The sequence below is a fragment of the Crinia signifera genome, chromosome 6 (assembly GCF_055691185.1).
Source record: "Crinia signifera chromosome 6, ASM5569118v1, whole genome shotgun sequence".
Taxonomy (NCBI): domain Eukaryota; kingdom Metazoa; phylum Chordata; class Amphibia; order Anura; family Myobatrachidae; genus Crinia; species Crinia signifera.
In genome coordinates this window covers 25,923,452-25,950,876 of record NC_139222.1, presented here as the reverse complement: position 1 = coordinate 25,950,876, position 27,425 = coordinate 25,923,452, and the positions used below count along the sequence as shown (strand labels likewise).

The window sequence follows — 27,425 nt, the reverse complement described above, 5'->3', positions numbered from 1 at the left end:
GGCAGGAGAGGAGCAGCGACAGGCGGGGGGAGGGCAGGAGAGGAGCAGCGACAGGCGGGGGGAGGGCAGGAGAGCAGCAGCGACAGGCGGGGGAGGGCAGGAGGAGCAGCGACAGGCGGGGGGAGGGCAGGAGAGGAGCATTCAAAATCATTCAAAATCCCAAAAACCCCTTCTACAGCTAAACCCAAGCCATCCCTTTTGGTAGCCTAACTCCATCCATCCCTTCCCACATAACCCTAATGAGCCGGTAACGTGACCATCACAATGGTGACCGCTGGGATCCCATAAAATGGCATAAATTACCCATGTATTTAATTGTCAACTGATGGATCCTGTATAACTGGAGGTTGGAAGTTGATCAAAATACTTGCTCAGCACCAAATAGAAATGGACGGCATATAACCATCAATCTCATGAGTTTATTACATAAGGTTATTTTAACCCTTTCAAGTCCAACATCTAGTCAGGCTCAACAGCCCTAGCGCTGGTAGATCCAATGATGAGACACTTTTAAAATAAGAACATTAACATTGTTCAACATTCACTGTAGACCAATGTAGAGTATGGGACATCCTTAGCCCTGTGCTGAATCTGGAGTATACAACACTTACAGATGCTGCCTACTGAGCACTGTAATGGAGGGGATGGCGGTCTGCACTGTAGTTGCAGACGCGCGTTTCGCTCAGCTTCATCACACATTGATAACTTACACACAATTCAAGGAGTGATATTTAAATTAATCTACTAAGTGTGCTGTAATGTATTGTGTGTGTTTTAAATGTGACTGGATGTGAAAAAAAACCCATCAAAACAGCCTAATTAATGCCCATTAGTATAAATATATATAACTAACCCTTATACTACACAGTGCAGGTTATACAGCACTAAGTCTCCTGTACGGCTAATATCAGGTCACACAGCGACACAACATTATGCAGTACAAATAAGTGACAAATTATATGGGATCAGGATCTCAGCCAACAGGAACAGGAAGTTCTAAATCTCAATGGATCCCAGTAAGTAACCCTACCCCACCCCTCTAAAGGCCCATACACACTTAACGATTTTCAGCTGAAAATCGGTCAAAACAGTTGTTTTGAGCGATTTTCGGCCGAAAATCGCCCAGTGTGTATGCACCGGAGATTGCAGACTAGCGATGATGCGCGCTCCCGCATCATCGCTAGGAAAGTGGGTCATCTGCTGGTATTACCAGCAGATGTGGCGATGATGGATGGTTTTCCATCCATCATCGCTGTGTGTGTACGCCTGCTGGGCTGAAAGATTAACCACTTTCAGACCGGCGGACCGCCCCACCACCCGTCATACTCACCCTGTGCTCCGTCTGGCCGGCCGGCTGGATTCTGCTGCTGCAGAGACCTGCTCCCCGGCCAGGCTAGCCCCGCCCCCAGCCTTGCTAAACACACGGAGCAGACAGCACTGCTCCCTGCTAACACCCAGTTGGGCACCAATGGTTATATTATTCTGCCCACTGCCACCAATGTATTCATTAAATGCACCAATATAAGGCGGGGAGGGAGGGCGCTTTGGCGCTTACCCGCTTTGCTCCACAGGGGAACTATGCGGCCACATCTCACCGACGGAGGGAAGGGGCTGGAGGGGGATGCGGTGACGGCCGCCGAGTCGCTCCAGGGGCACATGGGGGGGGGGGTTGCATTTAAATAAATATACATTTGTGGCAGTGGGCATATAAATATATAAACATTGGTGGGCAGTGTTGGCAGTAACGTATACATTGCTGGTCTGTGCCAGCAATGCATAAATCATAAATTAGCATCAACACTGCCCACCAATGTTTATATATTTATATGCCCACTGCCACCAATGTACTGTATATATGGAACCCTTGGAATTCAAACCCAGCCCATTTATAATGATAGATTTTCAGCAAAGTCTTTCGCCTCCTGAAAATCTCTTGCTCTTTGGGGAAAATAGCTCAGTGTGTACGCACTACTTTGGTGAAAGATATAGCTATCAAAGATTTTGGCAAAGTCTTTTGAAATGAAAATCTTCAAGTGTGTATGGGCCTTAAGCCTCTGTATAAGGATGGCTGTATAGATGTATGATAGAACCCACCTTATGGTGCAACTGTGTATCTTATAGTCATTATTGTAGATATTTTATTATTATTTATTTGCAGTGTCTTATATAGCGCAGCATATTCTGTTGCGCTTTACAATTGGAAAAAACAGTGATAAAAAAAACTGGGTAGAAACAAACGGACATGGAGGTAGGGGGGCCCTGCTCACAAGCTTACAATCTTTCGGGATAATAGGAGGGATACATAACAATAGGATTCCACAGCATGGCAGTCCCACCAGGTTACAAGACAGTTCTGATGGGATGCAATTACATATGAATGCCATGGTCAGGAAGCTGGGAGTTTGTTCTTCTGTTCCCCTGATTCTGCATGGTCCTTCAGTGTGTTCTGCCTGGATTTATTCAGCCTGCAATCATTGTGTGTGTGAAATTATGGTCAGCTCTCCCTAATTAGACACCTGAGAGACTGCTGTAACCCCTTTAGCTCCCTACTAGCAGTGGTTCAGCATTCTCCATTTGAATTCTCACTGAGGGGTAGATTTATTAAGCTCGGTGAAGTGATAAAGTGTCTGGATTTTATCACTGGCCAATCAGCTCCTACCTGTCATTTTTCAAACCAGGCCTGTAACTTCACAAGTAGGAGCTGATTGGCCGGTGATAAAAACCAGACAGTATATCACTTTACCGAGGTTAAGAAATCTGCCCCTGAATTCCTCTGTGAGTAATTAGCAAAAACCTTGGTGTAAACTGTTGGTAGCTCTCGAGGACTAGAGTTGGCTACCACTGGTATACAGTATCCAGACCGGTCCAGTCCTATTCATATCCAGCCCAGTTGTATCCAGGGCTGTGGAGTCGGTAGATAAATATCCCGACTCCGACACCGACTTCTTGTACCTCTGACCCCGACTCCCCTGTATTAATATGCGAATGTATTTGATACATTCCTTGCACCACACTTAAAAACCTAGGAAAGACAGTTTCTTCCAGAAACATGTACACATGTCTACCCTCATACAGACAAGCAGGCATGCAGGTTTTAAAATAAATATAAACACTAACAGTTGAATCCAAGAAGCTGTTCCATCAAGTCCTTCTAAGCTCTTCTAGCTATAGAGAAGAATCTTCACTCAATAGGAAAGGTTCAGAAGTGTGGAGCATGAGTTCCGCATGCATTGTGACGGCAACAAAAATCAACGAGCCACAATCTCCGCTGGTTTCCTTGCTCGTCACCGTTCAATTCATGTACACAAGGAACGATTTCTTTACCGAATCGTTTCTGGCGACGAAAAATGGCGCCTGTACATCAATATGAACCAGCGTAAGGAATGGCTTAGCCAAGGTAAACAACGACCCCGCGCATGAAACAAGATCTTCATCCGCGTAAAAAGATGTTGCTAGATTCCAGGAAAAAGATTATCCTCAAACTCTTATTGACTGCTTTGGTAAGGATAGAAAACAATATAAAGAAAAGGAGAAGAACCCATCCAGTTTTTGTCCGTTTGTAACCCAATTTAATGCGCAGAATATCCAAATACGCAAAACTCTGAAAAAACATTGGTCTGTCCTTAAGTTGGACCCACTTTTGAAGGATTATCTGGGTTCTGGTCCCGATATAGTATTTAAAAGAGCTAGTACCCTAAAAACCAGACTTGCACCAAGTCTACTCCCGGTTAAGGTGACAAACGACACAGTATTTATGCCCAATCAAATGTCCCCAGCAACTGTTTTTTTCTGCTGTGGGAAATGCAAAATGTGCTCACACAGTTTAAGGGGTTCAAAAGAAATTGTTTGATTGCAGTTTATTATTTTTCATTATTTATTTTCTCCTGTCCATATCTTGTATATTCTGCCTGGAAAAATTGTGTATATGTATTCCGATATTCTGTATTTGTCTCGAAATGCATGTATTGAGACTTAAAGTGATTGGCTATTAAGCCGCATATTCTTTTTATACTAATTCTGTCTAGTAGTGTATAAATTGTGCCATTCCTTTTGTATATATTTTTTTTATATAATTGTACTGAAAATTTTTGTATGTAAATGTGTTTATATTCTTTTTATGATGTAACAATCGTGGTGGCTGTAATTGTTTTAGAGAAAGTGGCCTCTGGAATTCTATCTGGCTGATAAAATGGGCCGGAGACTGACGCTAGGCCAGCCCTCTGACGAAGTCAATGACGAAACGTGTTGGAGTGTGGCCTAACGTCATCTCTGACCGGAGTTAAACCTGTGGAGAACAGACCACCGCTGCCGTCTGCCGCCTGCTGCCCGCCGCTTGTTGAAAACCATCTGAGTTTAACCACTCCAACAACCTGCTGCGGAGTCAGCAATTCATGTGAATATACATATCAGATTCTTACCTGATAATATGCTTTCCTCTACTCCACCATGGCAGCCATCACATATGGGTTTTTCCCTGATTGGGTAGCTTTGGAAAGGAAAAAAAGACTTCTCCTGTATAAAAGGCTCCTCCTCCTTCCTGCTTGTGTCTTTGTTCCTAGCTCTCAAACACAAACAGTTAATTGCACACAAATACAGGGTAGGGAACTATGCTGCCATGGTGGAGTAGAGGAAAGCATATTATCAGGTAAGAATCTGATATTTCCTCTACCTCCCCCATGGCAACCATCACATATGGGTAATACCCAAGCAGTTCAATGTCACTGGGCTGGGCAAATCATAATTCGAAAACAACCAAAATAACTTTTTTTTTTTTTTTTTTTAAGTACATCTTATCATATATATATATGTTTTTTTTTTTTTTTTTTACAATTCATTTTTTTTTTTATATATATTACTGCAGACAATACCTTACGTCCAAACTTAGCGTCTGCTGACGCCATCACATCCAACCTGTAATGTCTGGCAAAGGTGTGCACCGAAGCCCATCCAGCGGCTTTGCACAACTCCAATATAGATGCTTCGCCCTTTTCTGCCCAAGAAGTTGCCATTGTCCGGGTCGAATGCGCCTTCAGCCCTTTTGGCGGTTCTTCCTTAGCTGCTTTATATGCCTCCAAGATACAACACCGAATCCACCGGGCAATCGTCATCTTTGATGCTTTCTGACCCTTGTTCTTACCCTCAGTAAGTATAAATAGATTTTTATCTTTTCTGAATTCTACAGTTCTCTGCTTATATATGGTCAGAGCCCTAACTATGTCCAGCGTATTCAGACGGATTTCCTTATCATTTTTGGGATCCCCGCGGAATGACGGGAGGACAATCTCCTGATTCAAATGAAAGTTCGATACAACTTTGGGCAAGAACTGCGGATTTGTCCGTAGCACTACTTTATCCTCAAACGTATTCATGAAGGGCTCCTCCGACCATAGTGCTTGCATTTCTGATACCCTTCGGGCCGACGTTATAGCCACCAGAAATGCTACTTTCCAGGTAAGCGTTTTAAGCGAGACTTCCTGCAAAGGTTCAAAAGGCTCCTCAGTAAGAGCATTGAGTACTAAATTCAAGTCCCAAGGCGCTAACGGTTGGTGGAACCTGGGCCTTATCTTTTTCGCCGCCTGAAAAAACCTTTGGATATATCGATCATCCGCTATATTCTTGTCCAGCATAGCTGCTAGCGCCGACACCTGCACCTTCAAGGTGCTAACTGCTAGCCTTCTATCCAGGCCCTCTTGCAAGAAGTCCAATATGACTGATATTTGCTCCGGACTTCTGTTCTTCTCTCTGCACCATGATGTGTATTTTAACCAGACCTTGTAATACGTTTTTGATGTATTTAGCTTCCTAGCTTTGAGTAGTGTCTCCACCACTTGACTAGAAAACCCTTTCTTCAGAAGTGTCCTGGTTTCAATAACCACGCCATCAGATTCCAGGCTAACGGCTGAGGCCGCTGTACTTTGCCCTGTATCAGCAGATCCGGCCTCTCTGGGAGTTGTATCGGCCCCTCTACGGTCATGTGAAGTAGCTGGGGAAACCAAGGCCTCCTCGGCCACCTTGGCAGAATCGCGATCACCGCCGCCTTTTCCCTTTGTACCTTCCTTAGGAAGCGCGGAATTATTGGAAACGGTGGAAAAGCGTAAAGTAGTTGCTTTGGCCAAACTGCTGTTAACGCGTCCCACTGCTCGGCCTGTGGGTCCTGGAACCTTGAAAAGTACCTCCCTACTTTCCTGTTTTGTCTTGATGCCATGAGATCCACACATGGGTTGCCCCATTTTTCTGTCAACATTGTGAACACTTCTCTGTTCAGTCCCCATTCGCCTGGCAGACACAGGGTCCTGCTTAGGCCGTCTGCCACCCGATTCTCCTTGCCTGCCAGATATACTGCCTTCAGGCTTTGGACTTGTTCCTCTGCCCAGGCCAGCAGTCTCTCGGCTTCCTGCATCATGCTTAAGCTCCGTGTTCCTCCTTGTCTGTTTATGTATGAGACGACCACCTGATTGTCTGATCTGACCACCAGCTCCTTGTTTTTTACACTTTCTTGGAAGACTCTGCATGCACACACTACCGCCCTCATTTCCTTGAGGTTCGAATGCATTTTTTTCTCCTGTATTGACCAGACTCCTTGGGATGACTGGTCCTCGCAGACCGCCCCCCAACCGGTTCCACTGGCATCTGTCGAGACCACTATCTGCTCTGACAGATTGAATAACCTTCCTGCCTGCAACCGGCCTCTGTCTGACCACCACCTCAGGTCTTCCTTGGCTCTCTGTGTTAGCAGAATCCTCTGAGTCAGATCGTTGTTGTTGCCATTCCACTGCGTCAAGAAGCACCTCTGTAGTTTCCTTGTATGAAATCTCGCCCACTGTAATGTTTCTAATGCCGAGGCCATTAGCCCCAACACTCTCATGCATGCTTCTGCTGACGTCACTGACTTCCCTATTAAGGGTTTTATTGATTGAATTATCTTCGCTTGTCTTTCTGGTGTCAAGGCGATCCGGAGAGACCGAGTGTCCAAGACCACCCCCAGGTATTTTATTTTGTTCGAGGGCTCTAATTGACTCTTCTTTTTGTTTATCAGCCAACCGTGCATCATTAAAAACTGTAAGACCTCCTCGGTGTGTTTCACTGCTAGTTCTCTTGTCTCCGCCATAATTAGTAAGTCGTCTAAGTACGGCCATATCACTATGCCCTTTTGTCTTAGCCTTGCAACTAACACCACCAGTATTTTGGTAAAAGTCCTTGGCGACGTTGCCAGGCCAAACGGCAGCGCCGTGAATTGATAGCTTACACCCTGGATAGAAAACCTTAAATATTTTTGATGACTGACACATATGGGTACGTGAAGATACGCATCTTTGAGGTCTATAGAGGTCATGTAAGCGTTCTTCCTGAGATCTGGTAATATACTTCTTACCGACTCCATCCTGAACGTTTTTACTTCGACCAACCGATTTAATTTTCTTAGATCCAGTATCGTTCTGAATCCCCCCGATGGTTTTTGGACCACGAAGAATCGTGAATACCATCCTTCTCCTATTTGCGACTGTGGTGTTTTTACCACCACCTTTTGTTGTATCATTTCCTTCAGGCTGGACAGTAAAGCTTCCTTCTCCACAGGGTCCTTTGGTATTGGTGAATTCTATTTTGTAGCCTTGACGTATAATCTCTAGCACCCACCTGTCTGAGGTGGATACCTCCCAGGCGCTTCGAAATTTGAGCAGCCTGGCCCCAACCGCCTGGGGTTCGGCGTCATTGTGTATTTTGCTTTGTGGCGAATTTACTGTCCCTGCCTCTTTGGGCCCGAAAATTCGCCCTTGACAACCAGGTACCTCTTCTGTATCCTCTACCTGGCCTATAACTTCTAGCCTCTCTGTACTCTTGAGACTGAAACTTGAAGTTTCTATTTCCAGGCGTTTTCCGGTTTTGTTTTTCTTGAGGCAACCACACCGATTTGCCTCCAGAAATTTTCGTAATGATCTGGTCCAGCTGGGTGCCGAACAAGTAATCTCCTTGAAAAGGTAGAGTCAATAGCTTGTTCTTTGATTGTACATCAGCCGCCCATGGTTTGAGCCATAAGGCCCGCCTGGTCACTGCTGCTGCCGCCCCGGCTCTAGCCGCTAGCCTCATTGCATCAAGTGATGCTTCACACATAAATTTGATTGCTAACTGCACATTCTGCACAGTCTTGAGCAGCTCCGACCTCCTTATACCGTCCAGCATATCTGCCTCCAGCTGGTTACACCACTCTTTCGTCACTCTAGAAGTGATGGCCATGGCTGCCGCCGGTCTCAGCGCTGCCCCTGCCATCAAGTGCTGTTTCCTTAGCCCCAGCTCCATTCGGCGTTCCATAGGGTCTTTGAAATTATTTGCGTCCTCCAATGGGAGGGTCGTCTTTTTTAAAAGTCTCGCAATTGCTGCGTCTACTTTCGGCAGCTCATCCCACGTAGAAGTGAGATCTGCCTGGAATGGATACATCTTCCCCATTTTTACAGGGACCACTGTCCTTTTATCAGGATGCTTCCATTCATCTAGGACTATATCCTTTAACGGTTGTGACAATGGAAATGTTTTACTCCTCTTTTTCTTGTCTCTGAACAATAATTCCTGTAGCTTAAGTTCCTCTGGGGCCTCCTCTATGTTAAGCGCTTTGTTTATCAAAGCCAACAAGTTTTCCACCATATCCACACTGAAGTCACTATCCGTTTTATCTACAGGTGTATCATCTGGTTCCTCTAAGGCCTCTGCCGTGGAGACTCCAGCTTCTTCACCAGACTCTCCCTCACTCATACGGGAGCGCCCCCTTTTTCCTGTTGCCTTTACTAGATCTTCCTGTGTCACAAAGGTGCCAGTCAGAGCCGTTTTGATCATGTCCACCAATCCGGACATTTGCGACAACGGTATCCTTGGGACTTTACACGCCTCACAGACGCTGCCCACATGTTTGTCTGGCAAGGTTTTGTTACACATCAAGCATCTGTCAACATGCTGTTTCTTATGCCTGGCTTTTCCTTCGCCTTTATCTTTACTGCTGTCAGACCTGTGTGACACATACACCTAGTTACCATCCATCTATACACCATCTAACACCACACCTTATCTTCATGGTGGCTTACCCCGACTTTTGCATGGCCTGTCTCTTCTCTTCCTCCATTTTAGGCAATACAGTCTAAAAAGACATGATACCTTAGTGCCAAGCAAATACAGACATTGCAACCCACATCGTGAGTACACACTTACCACACCGTGGTAACTTTCAGCCGACAGTGACACCGACTCTGCTTCGTCTGCCGCCGCTAGTACACTTCAAACTGGGAGCCTCCGTTGGTGACACAGTGCAACACGCAGCTGACTTCATATACCCGCGCGCCGGCCACTGTCCAATCGGGGCCGGCCGCGTCATCCAGCCGCGCACTCCGTGCACGCGCCTGGCGTACCCGGCCATGCGCATCACGCAGCTGACGCTGCTGCGCCCGACATCATCTTCCGGCGTCTGCCGCGAGTGTCCTAGACGCCCGCCCGGCTTCACCACTGATGGACCCGGACAGATGACCGCTCCCTCCGGCCACCTAGGACGCCACCGCCTGTAGCCGCCCACACCTGAGGACGGCATGCGGCTCGTGAGACTAGGCACTCTCTTGCCCCTTGTCTCCCCCTTGTAACCCCGGAAGGCATGGGGGGAGACCAGCCAGACTTCACAGGGTAAGCCACCACCTCTCTGCTACCCATTCTTTTAGGGAAAGGAAAAAAAGACACAAGCAGGAAGGAGGAGGAGCCTTTTATACAGGAGAAGTCTTTTTTTCCTTTCCAAAGCTACCCAATCAGGGAAAAACCCATATGTGATGGCTGCCATGGGGGAGGTAGAGGAAAGCAGTGTTTGTACCGCCTCATTCGGTATGTGATCTCTGCTCTCTGTATCACCAGTGTTTTACCTTGTATAAGATAAATATTTAAACTGATTCACGCACTATGGAGCGCTTGCTCTCATCATTTTCTTCTAGATAAAACGCCTGTGGATTCAGGATTACCTCTGTGAGGTGGAGAGTTAAAGCTGCCGGGGACATACTCAATTAAAAAGACATTCATACGGAGGAAATTCTCTGATGGTACTATTGTCTAAATAGGACACTGGCTTTTTACTGATTTGCGCACTGTTTTTTCTTGATATATATATAGAAATACAGAATGGAGTCACTCACCAGTCTCAGGCAAATCAAATCAATGCTTGAAAAAGGTCCCAGAGGCGGACCGAAACGTCGATGCCCACTAACATTGCCATGCTGCCTGAATAAATCAACTTTGATTTGCCTGAGACTGGTGAGTGACTCCATTCTGTATTTCTATACAAAGTAGTGACCTGCTAGCAAGTTCCCTACCCTGGATTGTCACCCCAGCAAGATATTCATGTTGATGTGAGTGCCAGTACCATGGACTCATATATATATATATATATATATATATATATACAATATATACACTTAACATCGGCACTCACCTTTCCTAGTTTTGGGGTGCCCTATGGCTTGTGACCACATTCAGTTTTGGGGTGCCCTATGGCTTGTGTCACATTCTCTCATGCACCCTGTTTTTAACTAAGATTCCATAGCTTGTGTTAGCCATTTCCCTAGATGATTAGTGACAGGTGTGTTGGTAGCTGCTCACCTATAAAAGCAAAGTCTGCTGTGAGCTTCAGACCTGATAGCATGCCTGGTATCAAACATTGATGTGATAGCTATGTGTATTGCAGCCATTTTCAGCGATAGTGGTAGGACCTGCAGAACAGTGGGGTCCCTTGACGGGGGCTGCAGGCTTAAATGCATTGATCAATTCATGAACCAAATCTCCACTATTTATTGTCAGTTAATTTAGTGTGTGCAGAGCCCATCCAATGTCTGTTTAAACAATGTGGTCACAAGCCATAGGGCACCCCAAAACTAGGAAAGGTGAGTGCCGATGTTAAGTGTATATATTGTTTATTAGATTAATTTTTTTAATTAGTCTTATTGTGGTCACATTCTCTCATGCACCCTGTTTTTAACTAAGATTCCATAGCTTGTGTTAGCCATTTCCCTAGATGATTAGTGACAGGTGTGTTGGTAGCTGCTCACCTATAAAAGCAAAGTCTGCTGTGAGCTTCAGACCTGATAGCATGCCTGGTATCAAACATTGATGTGATAGCTATGTGTATTGCAGCCATTTTCAGCGATAGTGGTAGGACCTGCAGAACAGTGGGGTCCCTTGACGGGGGCTGCAGGCTTAAATGCATTGATCAATTCATGAACCAAATCTCCACTATTTATTGTCAGTTAATTTAGTGTGTGCAGAGCCCATCCAATGTCTATATATATATATATATATATATATATATATATATATATATATATATATATATATATATATATATATATATATATATATATATATATATATATATATATATATATATATATATATATGGATTGCATTCAATTTGCATCAGATAAATCACGTGATTTATCTGGCACAAATTGGATGTAAAAAATGGCACATCAAGTGTCAAATTGTATGTAGGTCTCCTGCAATTTTACAGGTCAGATAAATCTCATAGTGTATGGGGGCCTTAAGTCAGTTTATCTGTGTAAGAGATGATGTGCCGTATTACTGCGTGCTATCTGTAAGTCAGTGTATCTGTGTAAGAGATGATGTGCCGTATTACTGCGTGCTATCTGTTAGTCAGTGTATCTGTGTAAGAGATGATGTGCCGTATTACTGCGTACTATCTGTAAGTCGTGTATCTGTGTAAGAGATGATGTGCCGTATTACTGTGTACTATATGTAAGTCGTGTATCTGTGTAAGAGATGATGTGCCGTATTACTGCGTACCATCTGTAAGTCAGTGTATCTGTGTAAGAGATGATGTGCCGTATTACTGCGTGCTATCTGTAAGTCAGTGTATCTGTGTAAGAGATGATGTGCCGTATTACTGCGTGCTATCTGTAAGTCAGTGTATCTGTGTAAGAGATGATGTGCCGTATTACTGCGTACTATCTGTAAGTCAGTGTATCTGTGTAAGAGATGATGTGCAGTATTACTGCGTACAATCAGTAAGTCAGTGTATCTGTGTAAGAGATGATCTGCCGTATTACTGCGTACTATCTGTAAGTCGGTGTATCTATGTAAGAGATGATGTGCCGTATTACTGTGTACTATCTGTAAGTCGGTGTATCTGTGTAAGAGATGATATGCCGTATTACTGTGTACTATCTGTAAGTCAGTGTATCTGTGTAAGAGATGATCTGTCGTATTACTGTGTACTATCTGTAAGTCGGTGTATCTGTGTAAGAGATGATGTGCCGTATTACTGCGTACTATCTGTAAGTCAGTGTATCTATGTCAGAGATGACCTGCCGTATTACTGTGTACTATCTGTAAGTCAGTGTATCTGTGTAAGAGATGGGGCCAGATTCTATAAGCTTCAAAAGTGATAAAATGGAGAGTGATAAACAGCCAGCCAATCAGCTTCTGCCTGACATTTTTCAAACAGTCTGTGGCATGGCAGGTAAGAGCTGATTGGCTGGCTGTTTATCACTCTCCATTTTATCACTTTTGAAGCCTATAGAATCTGGTCCATGATCTGCCGTATTACTGCGTACTATCTGTAAGTCAGTGTATCTGTGTAAGAGATGATGTGCCGTATTATTGCGTGCCATCTGTGAGTCGGTGTATCTGTGTAAGAGATGATGTGCCGTATTACTGTGTACTATCTGTAAGTCAGTGTAGCTGTGTAAGAGATGATGTGCTTTATTACTGTGTACTATCTGTAAGTCAGTGTATCTGTGTAAGAGATGATGTGCCGTATTACTGTGTACTATATGTAAGTCGTGTATCTGTGTAAGAGATGATGTGCCGTATTACTGCTTACCATCTGTAAGTCAGTGTATCTGTGTAAGAGATGATGTGCTTTATTACTGTGTACTATCTGTAAGTCAGTGTATCTGTGTAAGAGATGATGTGCTGTATTACTGCGTACTATCTGTAAGTCGGTGTATCTGTGTAAGAGATGATCTGCCGTATTACTGCGTACCATCTGTAAGTCGTGTATCTGTGTAAGAGATGATGTGCCGTATTACTGCGTACCATCTGTAAGTCAGTGTACCTGTATAAGAGATGATGTGCTGTATTACTGCGTACTATCTGTAAGTCAGTGTATCTGTGTAAGAGATGATGTGCCGTATTACTGCGTACCATCTGTAAGTCGGTGTATCTGTGTAAGAGATGATGTGCCGTATTACTGCGTACCATCTGTAAGTCGGTGTATCTGTGTAAGAGATGATGTGCTGTATTACTGCTTACCATCTGTAAGTCAGTGTATCTGTGTAAGAGATGATGTGCCGTATTACTGCGTACCATCTGTAAGTCGGTGTATCTGTGTAAGAGATGATGTGCTGTATTACTGCGTACCATCTGTAAGTCAGTGTATCTGTGTAAGAGATGATCTGCTGTATTACTATGTACTATCTGTAAGTCAGTGTATCTGTGTAAGAGATGATGTGCCGTATTACTGCGTACTATCTGTAAGTCAGTGTATCTGTGTAAGAGATGATGTGCAGTATTACTGCGTACAATCAGTAAGTCAGTGTATCTGTGTAAGAGATGATGTGCCGTATTACTGCATACTATCTGTAAGTCAGTGTATCTGTGTAAGAGATGATGTGCAGTATTACTGCGTACAATCAGTAAGTCAGTGTATCTGTGTAAGAGATGATCTGCCGTATTACTGCGTACTATCTGTAAGTCGGTGTATCTATGTAAGAGATGATGTGCCGTATTACTGTGTACTATCTGTAAGTCGGTGTATCTGTGTAAGAGATGATATGCCGTATTACTGTGTACTATCTGTAAGTCAGTGTATCTGTGTAAGAGATGATCTGTCGTATTACTGTGTACTATCTGTAAGTCGGTGTATCTGTGTAAGAGATGATGGGTACTTGTTTCCTAGAACGGCCACAATCGTGAGTGATCGTGGCTCTTAATTAAGGGACACGATCCTCACGATGTGGCCGATTTTTTACAATTTTTTCCCTTTGATTGACAGAAATCGGGTCAATCGGTCGGTCGCGACCAATTAAAATCGGCCGCGATGCGACCGACCGATTGACCCGATTTTTCCATAGACTTCAATGTTAAAAAATCTTTTAACATTGAAATCGGGAGGATCTTGTCGGTCTTGTGCCATTATAATGGCACAAGATGAGATGGACTTGATTAAGTCCATCTCACATAGGGAAAAATGATAAAAAAGGTGAAATGGGCCAATATGACCCATTTCACATTTTTTATGTGCCCGCCATGACCCCACGATAGACGTCAACCCGAAGCGTGGCGAGCGCAGCGAGCCCGCGAGGGGCGGCGGTGCGCGTCCTCCGACCTTTTCATTCCCCTACTATCCACTAGGGCGTGGAGTGAGAATAGAATAGTGTGGCGAGCGCAGCGAGCCACCGAGCCCGAAGCGTGGCGAGCGCAGCGAGCCCCGCGAGGGGACGCGTATACCTGTGAAGTTATACGCGTCCCCTCGCGGGGCTCGCTGCGCTCGCCACGCTTCGGGCTCGGTGGCTCGCTGCGCTCGCCACACTATTCTATTCTCACTCCACGCCCTAGTGGATAGTAGGGGAATGAAAAGGTCGGAGGACGCGCACCGCCGCCCCTCGCGGGCTCGCTGCGCTCGCCACGCTTCGGGTTGACGTCTATCGTGGGGTCTAGCCCACTTAGTAACATTTGGGGGGGCAATTGAAAATAATCAGGTGAAAAAAAAAAAAAAATCGGGTGAAAAATCGGTCGGTCGGATCGGTCGCATCGCATGCGACCAAATCGCATGCGATGCGATCGATCCGATTTTTTATCTTACGACCACAACGATCTCAATCGTTGTGGCCGTGCTAGGAAACAAGTACCAGATGATGTGCCGTATTACTGCGTACTAACTGTAAGTCAGTGTATCTATGTCAGAGATGACCTGCCGTATTACTGTGTACTATCTGTAAGTCAGTGTATCTGTGTAAGAGATGGGGCCAGATTCTATAAGCTTCAAAAGTGATAAAATGGAGAGTGATAAACAGCCAGCCAATCAGCTTCTGCCTGACATTTTTCAAACAGTCTGTGGCATGGCAGGTAAGAGCTGATTGGCTGGCTGTTTATCACTCTCCATTTTATCACTTTTGAAGCCTATAGAATCTGGTCCATGATCTGCCGTATTACTGCGTACTATCTGTAAGTCAGTGTATCTGTGTAAGAGATGATGTGCCGTATTATTGCGTGCCATCTGTGAGTCGGTGTATCTGTGTAAGAGATGATGTGCCGTATTACTGTGTACTATCTGTAAGTCAGTGTATCTGTGTAAGAGATGATGTGCTTTATTACTGTGTACTATCTGTAAGTCAGTGTATCTGTGTAAGAGATGATGTGCCGTATTATTGCGTGCCATCTGTGAGTCGGTGTATCTGTGTAAGAGATGATGTGCCGTATTACTGCTTACCATCTGTAAGTCAGTGTATCTGTGTAAGAGATGATGTGCTTTATTACTGTGTACTATCTGTAAGTCAGTGTATCTGTGTAAGAGATGATGTGCTGTATTACTGCGTACTATCTGTAAGTCGGTGTATCTGTGTAAGAGATGATCTGCCGTATTACTGTGTACCATCTGTAAGTCGTGTATCTGTGTAAGAGATGATGTGCCGTATTACTGCGTACCATCTGTAAGTCAGTGTACCTGTATAAGAGATGATGTGCCGTATTACTGCGTACTATCTGTAAGTCAGTGTATCTGTGTAAGAGATGATGTGCCGTATTACTGCGTACCATCTGTAAGTCGGTGTATCTGTGTAAGAGATGATGTGCCGTATTACTGCGTACCATCTGTAAGTCGGTGTATCTGTGTAAGAGATGATGTGCTGTATTACTGCTTACCATCTGTAAGTCAGTGTATCTGTGTAAGAGATGATGTGCCGTATTACTGTGTACTATCTGTAAGTCAGTGTACCTGTATAAGAGATGATGTGCCGTATTACTGCGTACTATCTGTAAGTCAGTGTATCTGTGTAAGAGATGATGTGCCGTATTACTGCGTACCATCTGTAAGTCGGTGTATCTGTGTAAGAGATGATGTGCCGTATTACTGCGTACCATCTGTAAGTCAGTGTATCTGTGTAAGAGATGATGTGCTGTATTACTGCTTACCATCTGTAAGTCAGTGTATCTGTGTAAGAGATGATGTGCCGTATTACTGCGTACCATCTGTAAGTCGGTGTATCTGTGTAAGAGATGATGTGCTGTATTACTGCGTACCATCTGTAAGTCAGTGTATCTGTGTAAGAGATGATGTGCCGTATTACTGTGTACTATCTGTAAGTCAGTGTATTGTACACTTATTATGCTGCTGTTATAGTCTATGTGAGCGATATTACCCTCTGCATATAAGGGCTAATTCAGACCTGATCACAAAAGCACCAATTTACATTCGGCTGATTATCGATGAACTGTACATGAGTACATCCTCAAGGCGATTGATAGGAAGTAGACTATGGGCGGTATTCAATGAGGCTGATTCGCCAGGTTTTTATGGCGATTTTGTGCTGTAAGGCAAATTTATGACTAAAACGGTGAATCACCCTATTCGATGACCAGATGGCGAATACATGTTATATTAGGGGAGGGTGGGTGACATCAGTACCAGGCCGGGTTTGCCTGTATTAGGGGAGGGTGTGTGACGTCAGCACCAGGCAGGACACGCCTGTATTAGGGGAGGGTGTGTGATGTCAGCACCAGGCCGGATACGCCTATATTAGGGGAGGGTGTGTGATGTCAGCACCAGGCCGGATATGCCTGTATTAGGGGAGGGAGTGTGATGTCAGCACCAGGCCGGATACGCCTATATTAGGGGAGGGTGGCTGACGTCAGCACCGGGCCGGATACACCTGTATTAGAGGAGGGTGCGTGACGTCAGCACCAGGCCGGATACGCCTGTATTAGGGGAGGGTGCGTGACGTCAGCACCAGGCCGGATACGCCTGTATTAGAGGAGGGTGTGTGACGTCAGCACCAGGCTGGATACGCCTGTATTAGGGGAGGGTGTGTGATATCAGCACCAGGCCGGATACGCCTGTATTGGGGGAGAGTGTGTGACGTCAGCACCAGGCCGGATACGCCTGTATTAGGGGAGGGTGTGTGATGTCAGCACCAGGCCGGGTTTGCCTGTATTATGGGAGGGTGTGTGAGGTCAGCACCAGGCCGGATACGCCTGTATTAGGGGAGGGTGTGTGACGTCAGCACCAGGCCGGATACGCCTGTATTAGGGGAGGGTGTGTGACGTCAGCACTGGGCCGGATACACCTGTATTAGGGGAGGGTGTGTGATGTCAGCACTGGGCTGGATACACCTGTATTAGGGGAGGGTGTGTGACATCAGCACCAGGCCGGATACGCCTGTATTAGGGGAGGGTGTGTGATGTCAGCACTGGGCTGGATACACCTGTATTAGGGGAGGGTGTGTGACGTCAGCACTGGGCTGGATACGCCTGTATTAGGGGAGGGTGTGTGATGTCAGCACTGGGCTGGATACACCTGTATTAGGGGAGGGTGTGTGACATCAGCACTGGGCTGGATACACCTGTATTAGGGGAGGGTGTGTGACATCAGCACCAGGCCGGATACGCCTGTATTAGGGGAGGGTGTGTGACATCAGCACCAGGCCGGATATACCTGTATTAGGGGAGGGTGGGTGACGTCAGCACTGGGCTGGATATGACGGGACCAGTGTAACAATCATCCGACGGTGAACGGCTTGCGACAGGATTTGGACATATTTGCAGGGCTGCGCATTGCTTCACAAGGCGGGACATCACTCTAGCGGGCCGGAGTCTTGGCTGAACTGTGGCCGCTGCAAATTCACAACCCTGCGATCAGGTCTGAATCAGCCCCATACTTAGTGTGCTGCAATATATAGTATTTAGGCTTCTCATATATTAGATACAATGCTGTACTTAGTATCCCCAAGTGTTACACACACTGAGGATAATGGTATGACAGCAGCACTTGCCTATCTCAGGCTTACGGATAGTAAATATCACACAATGTGCCTTATGTGGAATTGCTGCACACAAATACATGTATGGCGGTGTCACATATACAGAGGGGGATTTCCCTGTACACGGCTACAGCTTGTTCAGCCCACGGACTCCTAGCAATCAGGATCTCTCTAGTAGTACATGCAGCACTATGTATATAATAGGGGTATATTATGCAGCACATACACTGTATACAGCCATATGTACACTACTGTGGGTATATCCCTCTTAGTCTCACAGTGGTGTAGTACACATATCACCAATTGTATACAAGGCTGATTATACACATATTTATCAGCACAATAGCCCAGTGATGATGCCCATTTACACCATAATACCTGCTATATAAGAAGAATAATACTGTGCTATAGGGGCCACACACTGCTGGTAACCAGCCTATGGCAGAGGGTGGGACAGGGCCCCAGTCACTGTATCGGGATATACAGCTATTATATCCCCCCTCAGCCACAGCCCCACAGCAGTAAGGCCGGGAGGCGCCGTCTCCCCAGCAGCAGCTCCCGGGGGTCACCCGCTACCCATACCCTCTCACCCCTGTTTATGGGGACACTCACCCGAGGACTGCTCTCTCCCAGACACAATAGCAGGTTACACACGCCGCACTTCCGGGTACTTCCGGATTGTGCGTTCCACTGTACTTCCGGATCGTGCGTTCCACTGTACTCCGCTATCGCTCTGAGTTCCAGGGTCCAGGAATGTTTCAATTGTCCATAACAAGACAAGTTGCGGGTTGCGGAGGAGGCCGCTGGGAGGACCCAGTGTTGAGTCCGGCAGCATCAGGAAATTGCATCTAGTATTATTGTTACATTCTAATTTAATGTTAAATAGGTGGCGCAGACTGTGGTGCTCCGTGATGATAATGCAGGTGGAGCAGACTGGTGTATTATATATGGAGATCAGACACAGTTCCCAACTCCTGGGCTCCACAGTAATGTATGGTCATTTTTGGTAACGTATGGTAATGTAGGGTTGCAGTCGTGCACTTGTGTTAATAAGGATGTGTATCATGGGGCCAACAGTGTCTAATCTGGCCCAGAAAGGTCAACACAAGCAAAGGATCAACATGTAAAAAGTTGACACATTAAAAGGGCGGAACGAGTTTTTGATGATTTTTTTTGTGTCAATGTTGACACTTGCGCACGTGACACCCCCTTAGTGTAACACTTCCCTCCCCATCCTTCTGGTCATGTGACTCCGCTACCGGATCACTCAGCACTTTACTGTTTACAAACTCAGTCCATATGTCTAAAAAAAACTAATATATATCGTAGCTATTTGAAAGGTGATGAAACTGGGGCGACCACACCAACAAATGCTCAGTGATGTGGAGTTCACTGTGTTAGAGGGCCTCAGATGAAGCAGTGACTGTCTAGTGTGCACCATGTTTCTGTTATTGCCAGAGGGGTGAGGTTGTTTAATAGAAAGAAAACATAGATGAGGCCAGTTTGTCTGCATTCCATCCTGCACAATGAAAGGATCTGTAACACTATCTTTAACGCTATTAGAGAAGGGTGATGTGTTTTATGTTTTCTGGATTCCTGTAGTATTCTGAATTAGTTTTTCATTGAAGGGGGGGGGGGGGGGGGGGACTTAGAGATAAATCAACTAATAGATGCCAAAGACGCAATTAGTAAGATATCTGTGATTTTATATATTTTAGCAATTAGGGAGAAGATCTGTGTGATATTATGTGGGAAGATACAGAAGGGGAAGAGAAGGATATGAGGGGTGACCAGCAGTGTAAGGAGGAAGAAATCCCTACAGATACCAGCACAGGTGAGGAATAATCACTTATTACAGAGAGTCACATATTACCCTTGTTCTGTCACTACAGTGGCCTCTTATCCTGCACCCTCCTCTGTCACTACAGCAGCCTCTTATCCCGCACCCTCCTCCGTCACTACACCAGCCTCTTATCCTACACCCTCCTCTGTCACTACAGCAGCCTCTTATCCCGCACCCTCCTCTGTCACTACAGCTGCCTCCTATCCCACACCCTCCTCCGTCACTACAGCAGCCTCTTATCCTGCACCCTCCTCTGTCACTACAGCAGCCTCTTATCCCGCACCCTCCTCTGTCACTACAGCAGCCTCTTATCCCGCACCCTCCTCTGTCAGTACAGCAGCCTCTTATCCCGCACCCTCCTCCGTCACTACAGCAGCCTCTTATCCTGCACCCTCCTCTGTCACTACAGCAGCCTCTTATCCTGCACCCTCCTCTGTCACTACAGCGGCCTCTTATCCCGCACCCTCCTCTGTCACTACAGCGGCTTCTTATCCTACACCCACCTCTGTCACTACAGCGGCCTCTTATCCCGCAACTTCCTCGGTCACTACAGCAGCCTCTTATCCCGCAACTTCCTCTGTCACTACAGCAGCCTCTTATCCCGCACCCTTCTCTGTCAGTACAGCAGACTCTTATCCCGCACCCTCCTCTGTCACTACAGCGGCCTCTTATCCCGCACCCTCCTCTGTCACTACAGCGGCCTCTTATCCCGCACCCTTCTCTGTCACTACACCGGCCTCTTATCCCGCACCCTCCTCTGTCACTACAGCAGCCTCTTTTCCTGCACAGTCCTCTGTCACTACAGCGGCCTCTTATCCCGCACCCTCCTCTTTCACTACAGCGGCCTCTTATCCCGCACCCTTCTCTGTCAGTACAGCAGACTCTTATTCCGCACCCTCCTCTGTCACTACAGCGGCCTCTTATCCCGCACCCTCCTCTGTCACTACAGCGGCCTCTTATCCCGCACCCTTCTCTGTCACTACACCGGCCTCTTATCCCGCACCCTCCTCTGTCACTACAGCAGCCTCTTTTCCTGCACAGTCCTCTGTCACTACAGCGGCCTCTTATCCCGCACCCTCCTCTTTCACTACAGCGGCCTCTTATCCCGCACCCTCCTCTGTCACTACAGCGGCCTCTTATCCCGCACCCTCCTCTGTCACTACAGCGGCCTCTTATCCCGCACCCTCCTCTGTCACTTCAGCGGCCTCTTATCCCGCACCCTCCTCTGTCACTACAGCGGCCTCTTATCCCGCACCCTCCTCTGTCACTACAGCGGACTCTTATCCTACACCCTCCTCTGTCACTACAGCAGCCTTTTGTCCCCCACCCTCCTCTGTCACTACAGCAGCCTCTTGTCCCGCACCCTCCTCTGTCACTATAGCAGCCTCTTATCCCGCACCCTCCTCTGTCACTACAGCGGCCTCTTATCCCACACCCTCCTCTGTCACTACATAAGACACTTATCCTACACCCTCCTCTGTCACTACAGCAGCCTCTTATCCTACACCCTCCTCTGTCACTACAGCGGCCTCTTATCCCGCACCCTCCTCTGTCACTACAGCAGCCTCTTATCCCGCACCCTCCTCTGTCACTACAGCAGTCTCTTATCCTGCACCCTCCTCTGTCACTACAGCAGCCTTTTATCCCGCACCCTCCTCTGTCACTACAGCGGCCTCTTATCCTACACCCTCCTCTGTCAGCAGCCTTTTATCCCGCACCCTCCTCTGTCACTACAGCGGCCTCTTATCCTACACCCTCCTCTGTCAGTACAGCGGCCTCTTATCCCGCACCCACCTCTGTCACTACAGCGGCCTCTTATCCCGCACCCTCCTCTGTCAGTACAGCGGCCTCTTATCCCGCACCCACCTCTGTCACTACAGCGGCCTCTTATCCCGCACCCTCCTCTGTTACTACAGCACCCTCCTCTGTCACTACAGCAGCCTTTTATCCTACACCCACCTCTGTCACTACAGCAGCCTCTTGTCCCGCACCCTTCTCTGTCACTACAGCGGCCTCTTATCCCGCACCCTCCTCTGTCACTACAGCGGCCTCTTATCCCGCACCCTCCTCTGTCACTACAGCGGCCTCTTATCCCGCACCCTCCTCTGTCACTACAGCGGCCTCTTATCCCGCACCCTCCTCTGTTACTACAGCACCCTCCTCTGTCACTACAGCAGCCTTTTATCCTACACCCACCTCTGTCACTACAGCAGCCTCTTGTCCCGCACCCTTCTCTGTCACTACAGCGGCCTCTTATCCCGCACCCTCCTCTGTCACTACAGCGGCCTCTTATCCCGCACCCTCCTCTGTCACTACAGCGGCCTCTTATCCCGCACCCTCCTCTGTCACTACAGCGGCCTCTTATCCCGCACCCTCCTTTGTCACTACAGCAGCCTTTTATCCCGCACCCTCCTCTGTCACTACAGCGGCCTCTTATCCTGCACCCTCCTCTGTCACTACAGCGGCCTCTTATCCCGCACCCTCCTCTGTTACTACAGCGGCCTCTTATCCCGCACCCTCCTCTGTTACTACAGCGGCCTCTTATCCCGCACCCTCCTCTGTCACTACAGCGGCCTCTTATCACGCACCCTCCTCTGTCACTACAGCGGCCTCTTATCACGCACCCTCCTCGGTCAGTACAGCGGCCTCTTATCTCTGGTGTATCTCATACATCAGGAGCCATCAGTCCCTATTATACTCCTGCTCTCCCCTCACATCATGTCACTGTGTGTTACCAGCCCAGAGATCTGACCAGCCTCCTCCCCACACTCTCTGGTGTATCTCATACATCTGGAGCCATCAGCCCCTATTATACTCCTGCTCTCCCCCTCACATCATGTCACTATATGTTACCAGCCCAGACATCTGACCAGTCTCCTCCCCGCACTCTCTCCTCCCCGCACTCTCTGGTGTATCTCATACATCAGGAGCCATCAGCCCCTATTATACTCCTGCTCTCCCCTCACATCCTGTCACTGTGTGTTACCAGCCCAGAGATCTGACCGGTCTCCTCACCACACTCTCTGGTGTATCTCATACATCAGGAGCCATCAGCCCCTATTATACTCCTGCTCTCCCCTCACATCATGTCACTGTGTGCTATCAGCCCAGAGATCTGACCAGTCTCCTCCCCACACTCTCTGGTGTATCTCATACATCTGGAGCCATCAGCCCCTATTATACTCCTGCTCTCCCCCTCACATCATGTCACTATATGTTACCAGCCCAGACATCTGACCAGTCTCCTCCCCGCACTCTCTCCTCCCCGCACTCTCTGGTGTATCTCATACATCAGGAGCCATCAGCCCCTATTATACTCCTGCTCTCCCCTCACATCCTGTCACTGTGTGTTACCAGCCCAGAGATCTGACCGGTCTCCTCACCACACTCTCTAGTGTATCTCATACATCAGGAGCCATCAGCCCCTATTATACTCCTGCTCTCCCCTCACATCATGTCACTGTGTGTTACCAGCCCAGAGATCTGACCAGTCTCCTCCCCACACTCTCTGGTGTATCTCATACATCAGGAGACATCAGCCCCTATTATACTCCTGCTCTCACCCTCACATCATGTCACTGTGTGTTACCAGCCCAGAGATCTGACCAGTCTCCTCCCCACACTCTCTGGTGTATCTCATACATCAGGAGCCATCAGCCCCTATTATACTCCTGCTCTCCCCTCACATCATGTCACTGTGTGTTACCAGCCCAGAGATCTGACCAGTCTCCTCCCCACACTCTCTGGTGTATCTCATACATCAGGAGCCATCAGCCCCTATTATACTCCTGCTCTCCCCCTCACATTGTGTCACTGTGTGTTACCAGCCCAGAGATCTGACCAGTCTCCTCCCCACACTCTCTGGTGTATCTCATACATCAGGATCCATCAGCCCCTATTATACTCCTGCTCTCCCCCTCACATCATGTCACTGTGTGTTACCAGCCCAGTTATCTGACCAGTCTCCTCCCCACACTCTCTGGTGTATCTCATACATCAGGAGCCATCAGCCCCTATTATACTCCTGCTCTCCCCTCACATCATGAGCTGGATGCTTCCAAGTTGTCCCAGCCTGAGGGGAGACACTGGAAGTAAGGAGAAACACTTGGTAGGAGCGGCTGATAGGGGGAGGGTGCCAAAAAGCTTCCCTCCCCACTGAAGCAGAGACTTGGTCTCTTCCTACACTCTGTTCTGGCGCCATTTCTCTCCACACTGTGCAGAGCTGGAGGAGGATTTTACACTACAGAACTGAGTGGAAAGTTTCTCCTGGGCAGCGCTTTCCCTGGTGACCGCTGAGGGTCCATTGCAGCAGCGCAGACAGAAGTACTTGGGTATATTATTCTGTACAGATGCCTGACATCTTGCACTGCGTGTGATATATCATGACAGAAAGGTGTAGTGCTGCTGCTCTTGCGGAGGGAGCGTCTGCCATGTTAATTAACTGCAGGTTTTGCGTAATTAAATTAACTATTGAACAGATGGATCAGGGGGACTTGTGCCCTGCTTGTGAGTCTGTGCCCAGTGGGGCTCAAGCCCAGAGGTCTGAGCAGCCTGAACCTGCGTGGGCGGCTGCCTTGGGGAGATCTATGAATGCCTTAGTACAGGCTTTGAGTAGGCAGAGAGATGAGCTTGTTAAATCTCCTTGGTCTTTATCCTCCTCTCAACCGTATGTCGGCTCTATTACCCCATCTCAGGGGGACTCTGCTCTACTGCAAGTAATGCAGGACACAGCACAGATTGTCCATAAAATGAATACTTTTATGAAGCAGCTTTCCAAGGCTCCTGAGGTAACTTCACCCAGGCACCCTTTATCCACACCTCCCCTTCTTAATTTAGAGTCCGAAGATGAAGGTGAATGTACTGAAGATATGTTTTGGGACCAGAGGGAAGAGTTTGAGTCTTCTGTCCCTGGTATTGAAGATTTAATATTGGCAGTTAAACAAACATTAAACCTCTCAGATGGAGGATAAAGAGCCAGTTCAGGGTGTATTTAAGAAACAGTGCAGGGATGCAGTTACCTTCCCTTCGGATGAGGGCATGAAGGCACTACTTGGGGAAGCATGGAAGACACCTCATAAAAGGCTTCTCATGCTCAAGAGATTTGCCGACATGTACCCCATACCGGAGAAGCATGTGAAAGTGTGGGAAAAGGTCCGTCTGGTGGATGCACCTGTTGCTAGGTTGTCTAAGACCACTGCTTTGTCGGTACAAGGGGGTCCTGCCTTCAAAGACCCTGTGGATAAAAAGATTGAAGGCTGTCTGACAGCTGTGTTTGAAGGGGATGGCTTTACTTTACGTCCGGTCATTGCATCAGCTTGGGTATCCAAGGCCATGATGAAGTGGGCTGATGCTTTGCGTGGTCAGCTTCAGCCAGACACAGAAGCTTTTGCTCTGGCAGAAAAGCTAAAGTGTGCAGCGGAATATGTTAGTGAGGCTGGTGAAGAAGGCGCCAAGATGGAGTCAAAGGTGTCAGCCCCTTCTGTGACAGTTAGGAGAGTTCTCTGGCTTAAGGCTTGGGAAGCTGATAGCAAGTCTAAGAAGTCTCTAGAGGCATTGGCTTTCAAAGGAGATTTCTTTTCGGGGCTCAACTGGATTCACTTATTAAACAAGCCACGGGGGTGGGGGGGTGGGTTAAGAGCACTTTCCTCCCCACCACATCTACGAAGCACTCAGTATCAAGGTTTGGGGCATTCAGGTCTTCCTTTCGAGGTGGTGTGTCCAGTAGAGGACAACCAGGCAGAGGAAAGTTTCCCTGTGGCAAAGGAAGGTTGTCCAGATCCCTCTTTGGGGCCTTTGCAAAGAAACATTCTTCATAAAGTGAGGATAAGTCCTCAGCATGATGGGGCGGAGACTCCCCGTTCTGGGATCAGAGTGTGGGGGGGGGGGGGGTTGCCTCCTGCAGTATCGGGATGTGTGGTCTCTCTCCACCACGGACCTTTGGGTTCACTCTATAATTTTGCTGGGTTACAGGATCAATCTCAGGGGAGTCCCTCCAAAGAGTTTTCTCCCAACACCCTTGCCGCGAGAAGCTCGCTTGCGGAAAGCCCTCTTGGGGTCGGCAACGGAGTTGTGATCCCGGTACCTCAGGAGGAAAGAAAGATGGGATTTTATTCCATTCTTTTCTTAGTCCCCAAACCGGATGGTTCCTTCTGACCCATTCTAAACCTGAAGTCTTTAAACCTACATCTGTGGGTGGATCACTCCAGGATGGAATCTCTTCAGTCAGTGCTTTTAAGCATAGAACCTGGATGTATGTAACTCTTTTTGTGTATTGCCATGTCGACACACATAGTGGACACACGGCAAACTTATTCACATGGTTTTTATTGCCAGTTTTGTATTGCCGTTAAATGTGTCTTTCTTTGTTTGCATGACAGTCACATATTTATACACTATGTCACTGTATTCTTATCCATTATGATATACTTCGGCTTACTCTTTTGTTTAGGGTTCATCCAACCTGCAATTCTGTCTCATGCAACAGCACGTAGCAAAATGTACACACGTGCTTCATGTGTCATTGTTTTAATTTTTTTTTCCATATTGTCACATATCGGTTATTGATTTCACTTTTACTTGACACGTAAATGGTGCGGTTCTTATGTTATTGACACTGCGCTTCAGAGACATCCTTTTTTTCTTTTGTCTTCCTTAATTATACTGTATTTATTCACTGTACCAGTGCCCTGAAATTACCCCTCAAGTTGCACCGGTCTGCCTAGTTCATTTCCATACACACCAGCAGATTCAGCAGCAGTGACGCGGTCTTATTTTGACAGCGCCTGCTACCATCCCCCGGCTACAGTTGCGCAGAAGCACCAGCCGCACTGGGGTAGTCCCGTCAGTCACGGGACAACTGGACATTCCACGGATGCCAGTGGGAACATGCGCAGTAGAGCGCATTTCCCCGTGAGGTTTGAGCCTACTCTCCTCCCGGTACAGTATGACGCTGATGCGTTTGCACACGGCATTCCACCGCAACCCAATGGGGGAGGGACACCGCACAGCAGCTCACATGGGTGCACTGTTTGTTCTTTAAAAGTTTGGTGAGTACATATATATATATATATATATATATATATATATCAACAGGTCCCTCAATAGTTCTTAAATGGCAATCATGTTCCTGATTTAGTTGTTTAGATATCATGCAGCATGAAAAGAAGGGGAAAAAATAAGTGTTTTAAAATACTTGTGAGTGGAGCTCCACTTTTTAGAGGAGGATGTCCGTCACTGTGATCAGCGTCCACGGGTTCCCTCCCGGCCACTGGTGCTTTCCAGAGATGCGGCCTTTTCTGGTGTAGAACCATGGGCAGCAGGGTGTGTAACTGGCCGGTGTTCGGAAATGATTGACGCGTTTCCCCGCCTCTCCTTACGAAGGGTCAGCGGCTTCCTCAGAATCTCAGTGAATATTTTTTCCCCTTTTTTTTCATGCTGCATGATTCCTAAACAACTAAATCAGGAACATGATTGCCATTTAAGGGGTGTTGTATAGGGGTCCGACAGTCGGGATCCCAACAGTCATTATCCCGACATCGGGATCCCGACTGGCCGGACCCAGATAGGCTACA

At 47.2% G+C, this 27,425-nt stretch overlaps 3 protein-coding genes and 1 pseudogene across 7 annotated transcripts in view; 2 read left to right on the top strand and 2 right to left on the bottom strand.

The window, feature by feature from the left end:
• Window positions 1-18,799, bottom strand: part of LOC146010169 (uncharacterized) — a 263,545-nt gene extending 244,746 nt beyond the window's left edge. For both annotated transcript variants that reach the window (XM_083151138.1, XM_083151141.1), the window contains exon 1: window positions 18,624-18,799. The gene's annotated coding sequence lies outside the window, so the exon portion shown is untranslated. The remainder of the gene's footprint in view (window positions 1-18,623) is intronic.
• LOC146010130 (uncharacterized) overlaps window positions 1-27,425 on the top strand; it is a 424,288-nt gene that overhangs the window by 290,288 nt on the left and 106,575 nt on the right. The gene's annotated exons all lie outside the window — the stretch shown is intronic.
• Window positions 1-27,425, bottom strand: part of LOC146010174 (uncharacterized) — a 73,088-nt gene that overhangs the window by 12,928 nt on the left and 32,735 nt on the right. The gene's annotated exons all lie outside the window — the stretch shown is intronic.
• Window positions 19,778-27,425, top strand: part of LOC146010166 (uncharacterized) — a 59,481-nt pseudogene continuing 51,833 nt past the window's right edge. The window contains exon 1 of the transcript XR_014444734.1: window positions 19,778-19,845. The product of XR_014444734.1 is annotated as an uncharacterized LOC146010166 (transcript). The remainder of the gene's footprint in view (window positions 19,846-27,425) is intronic.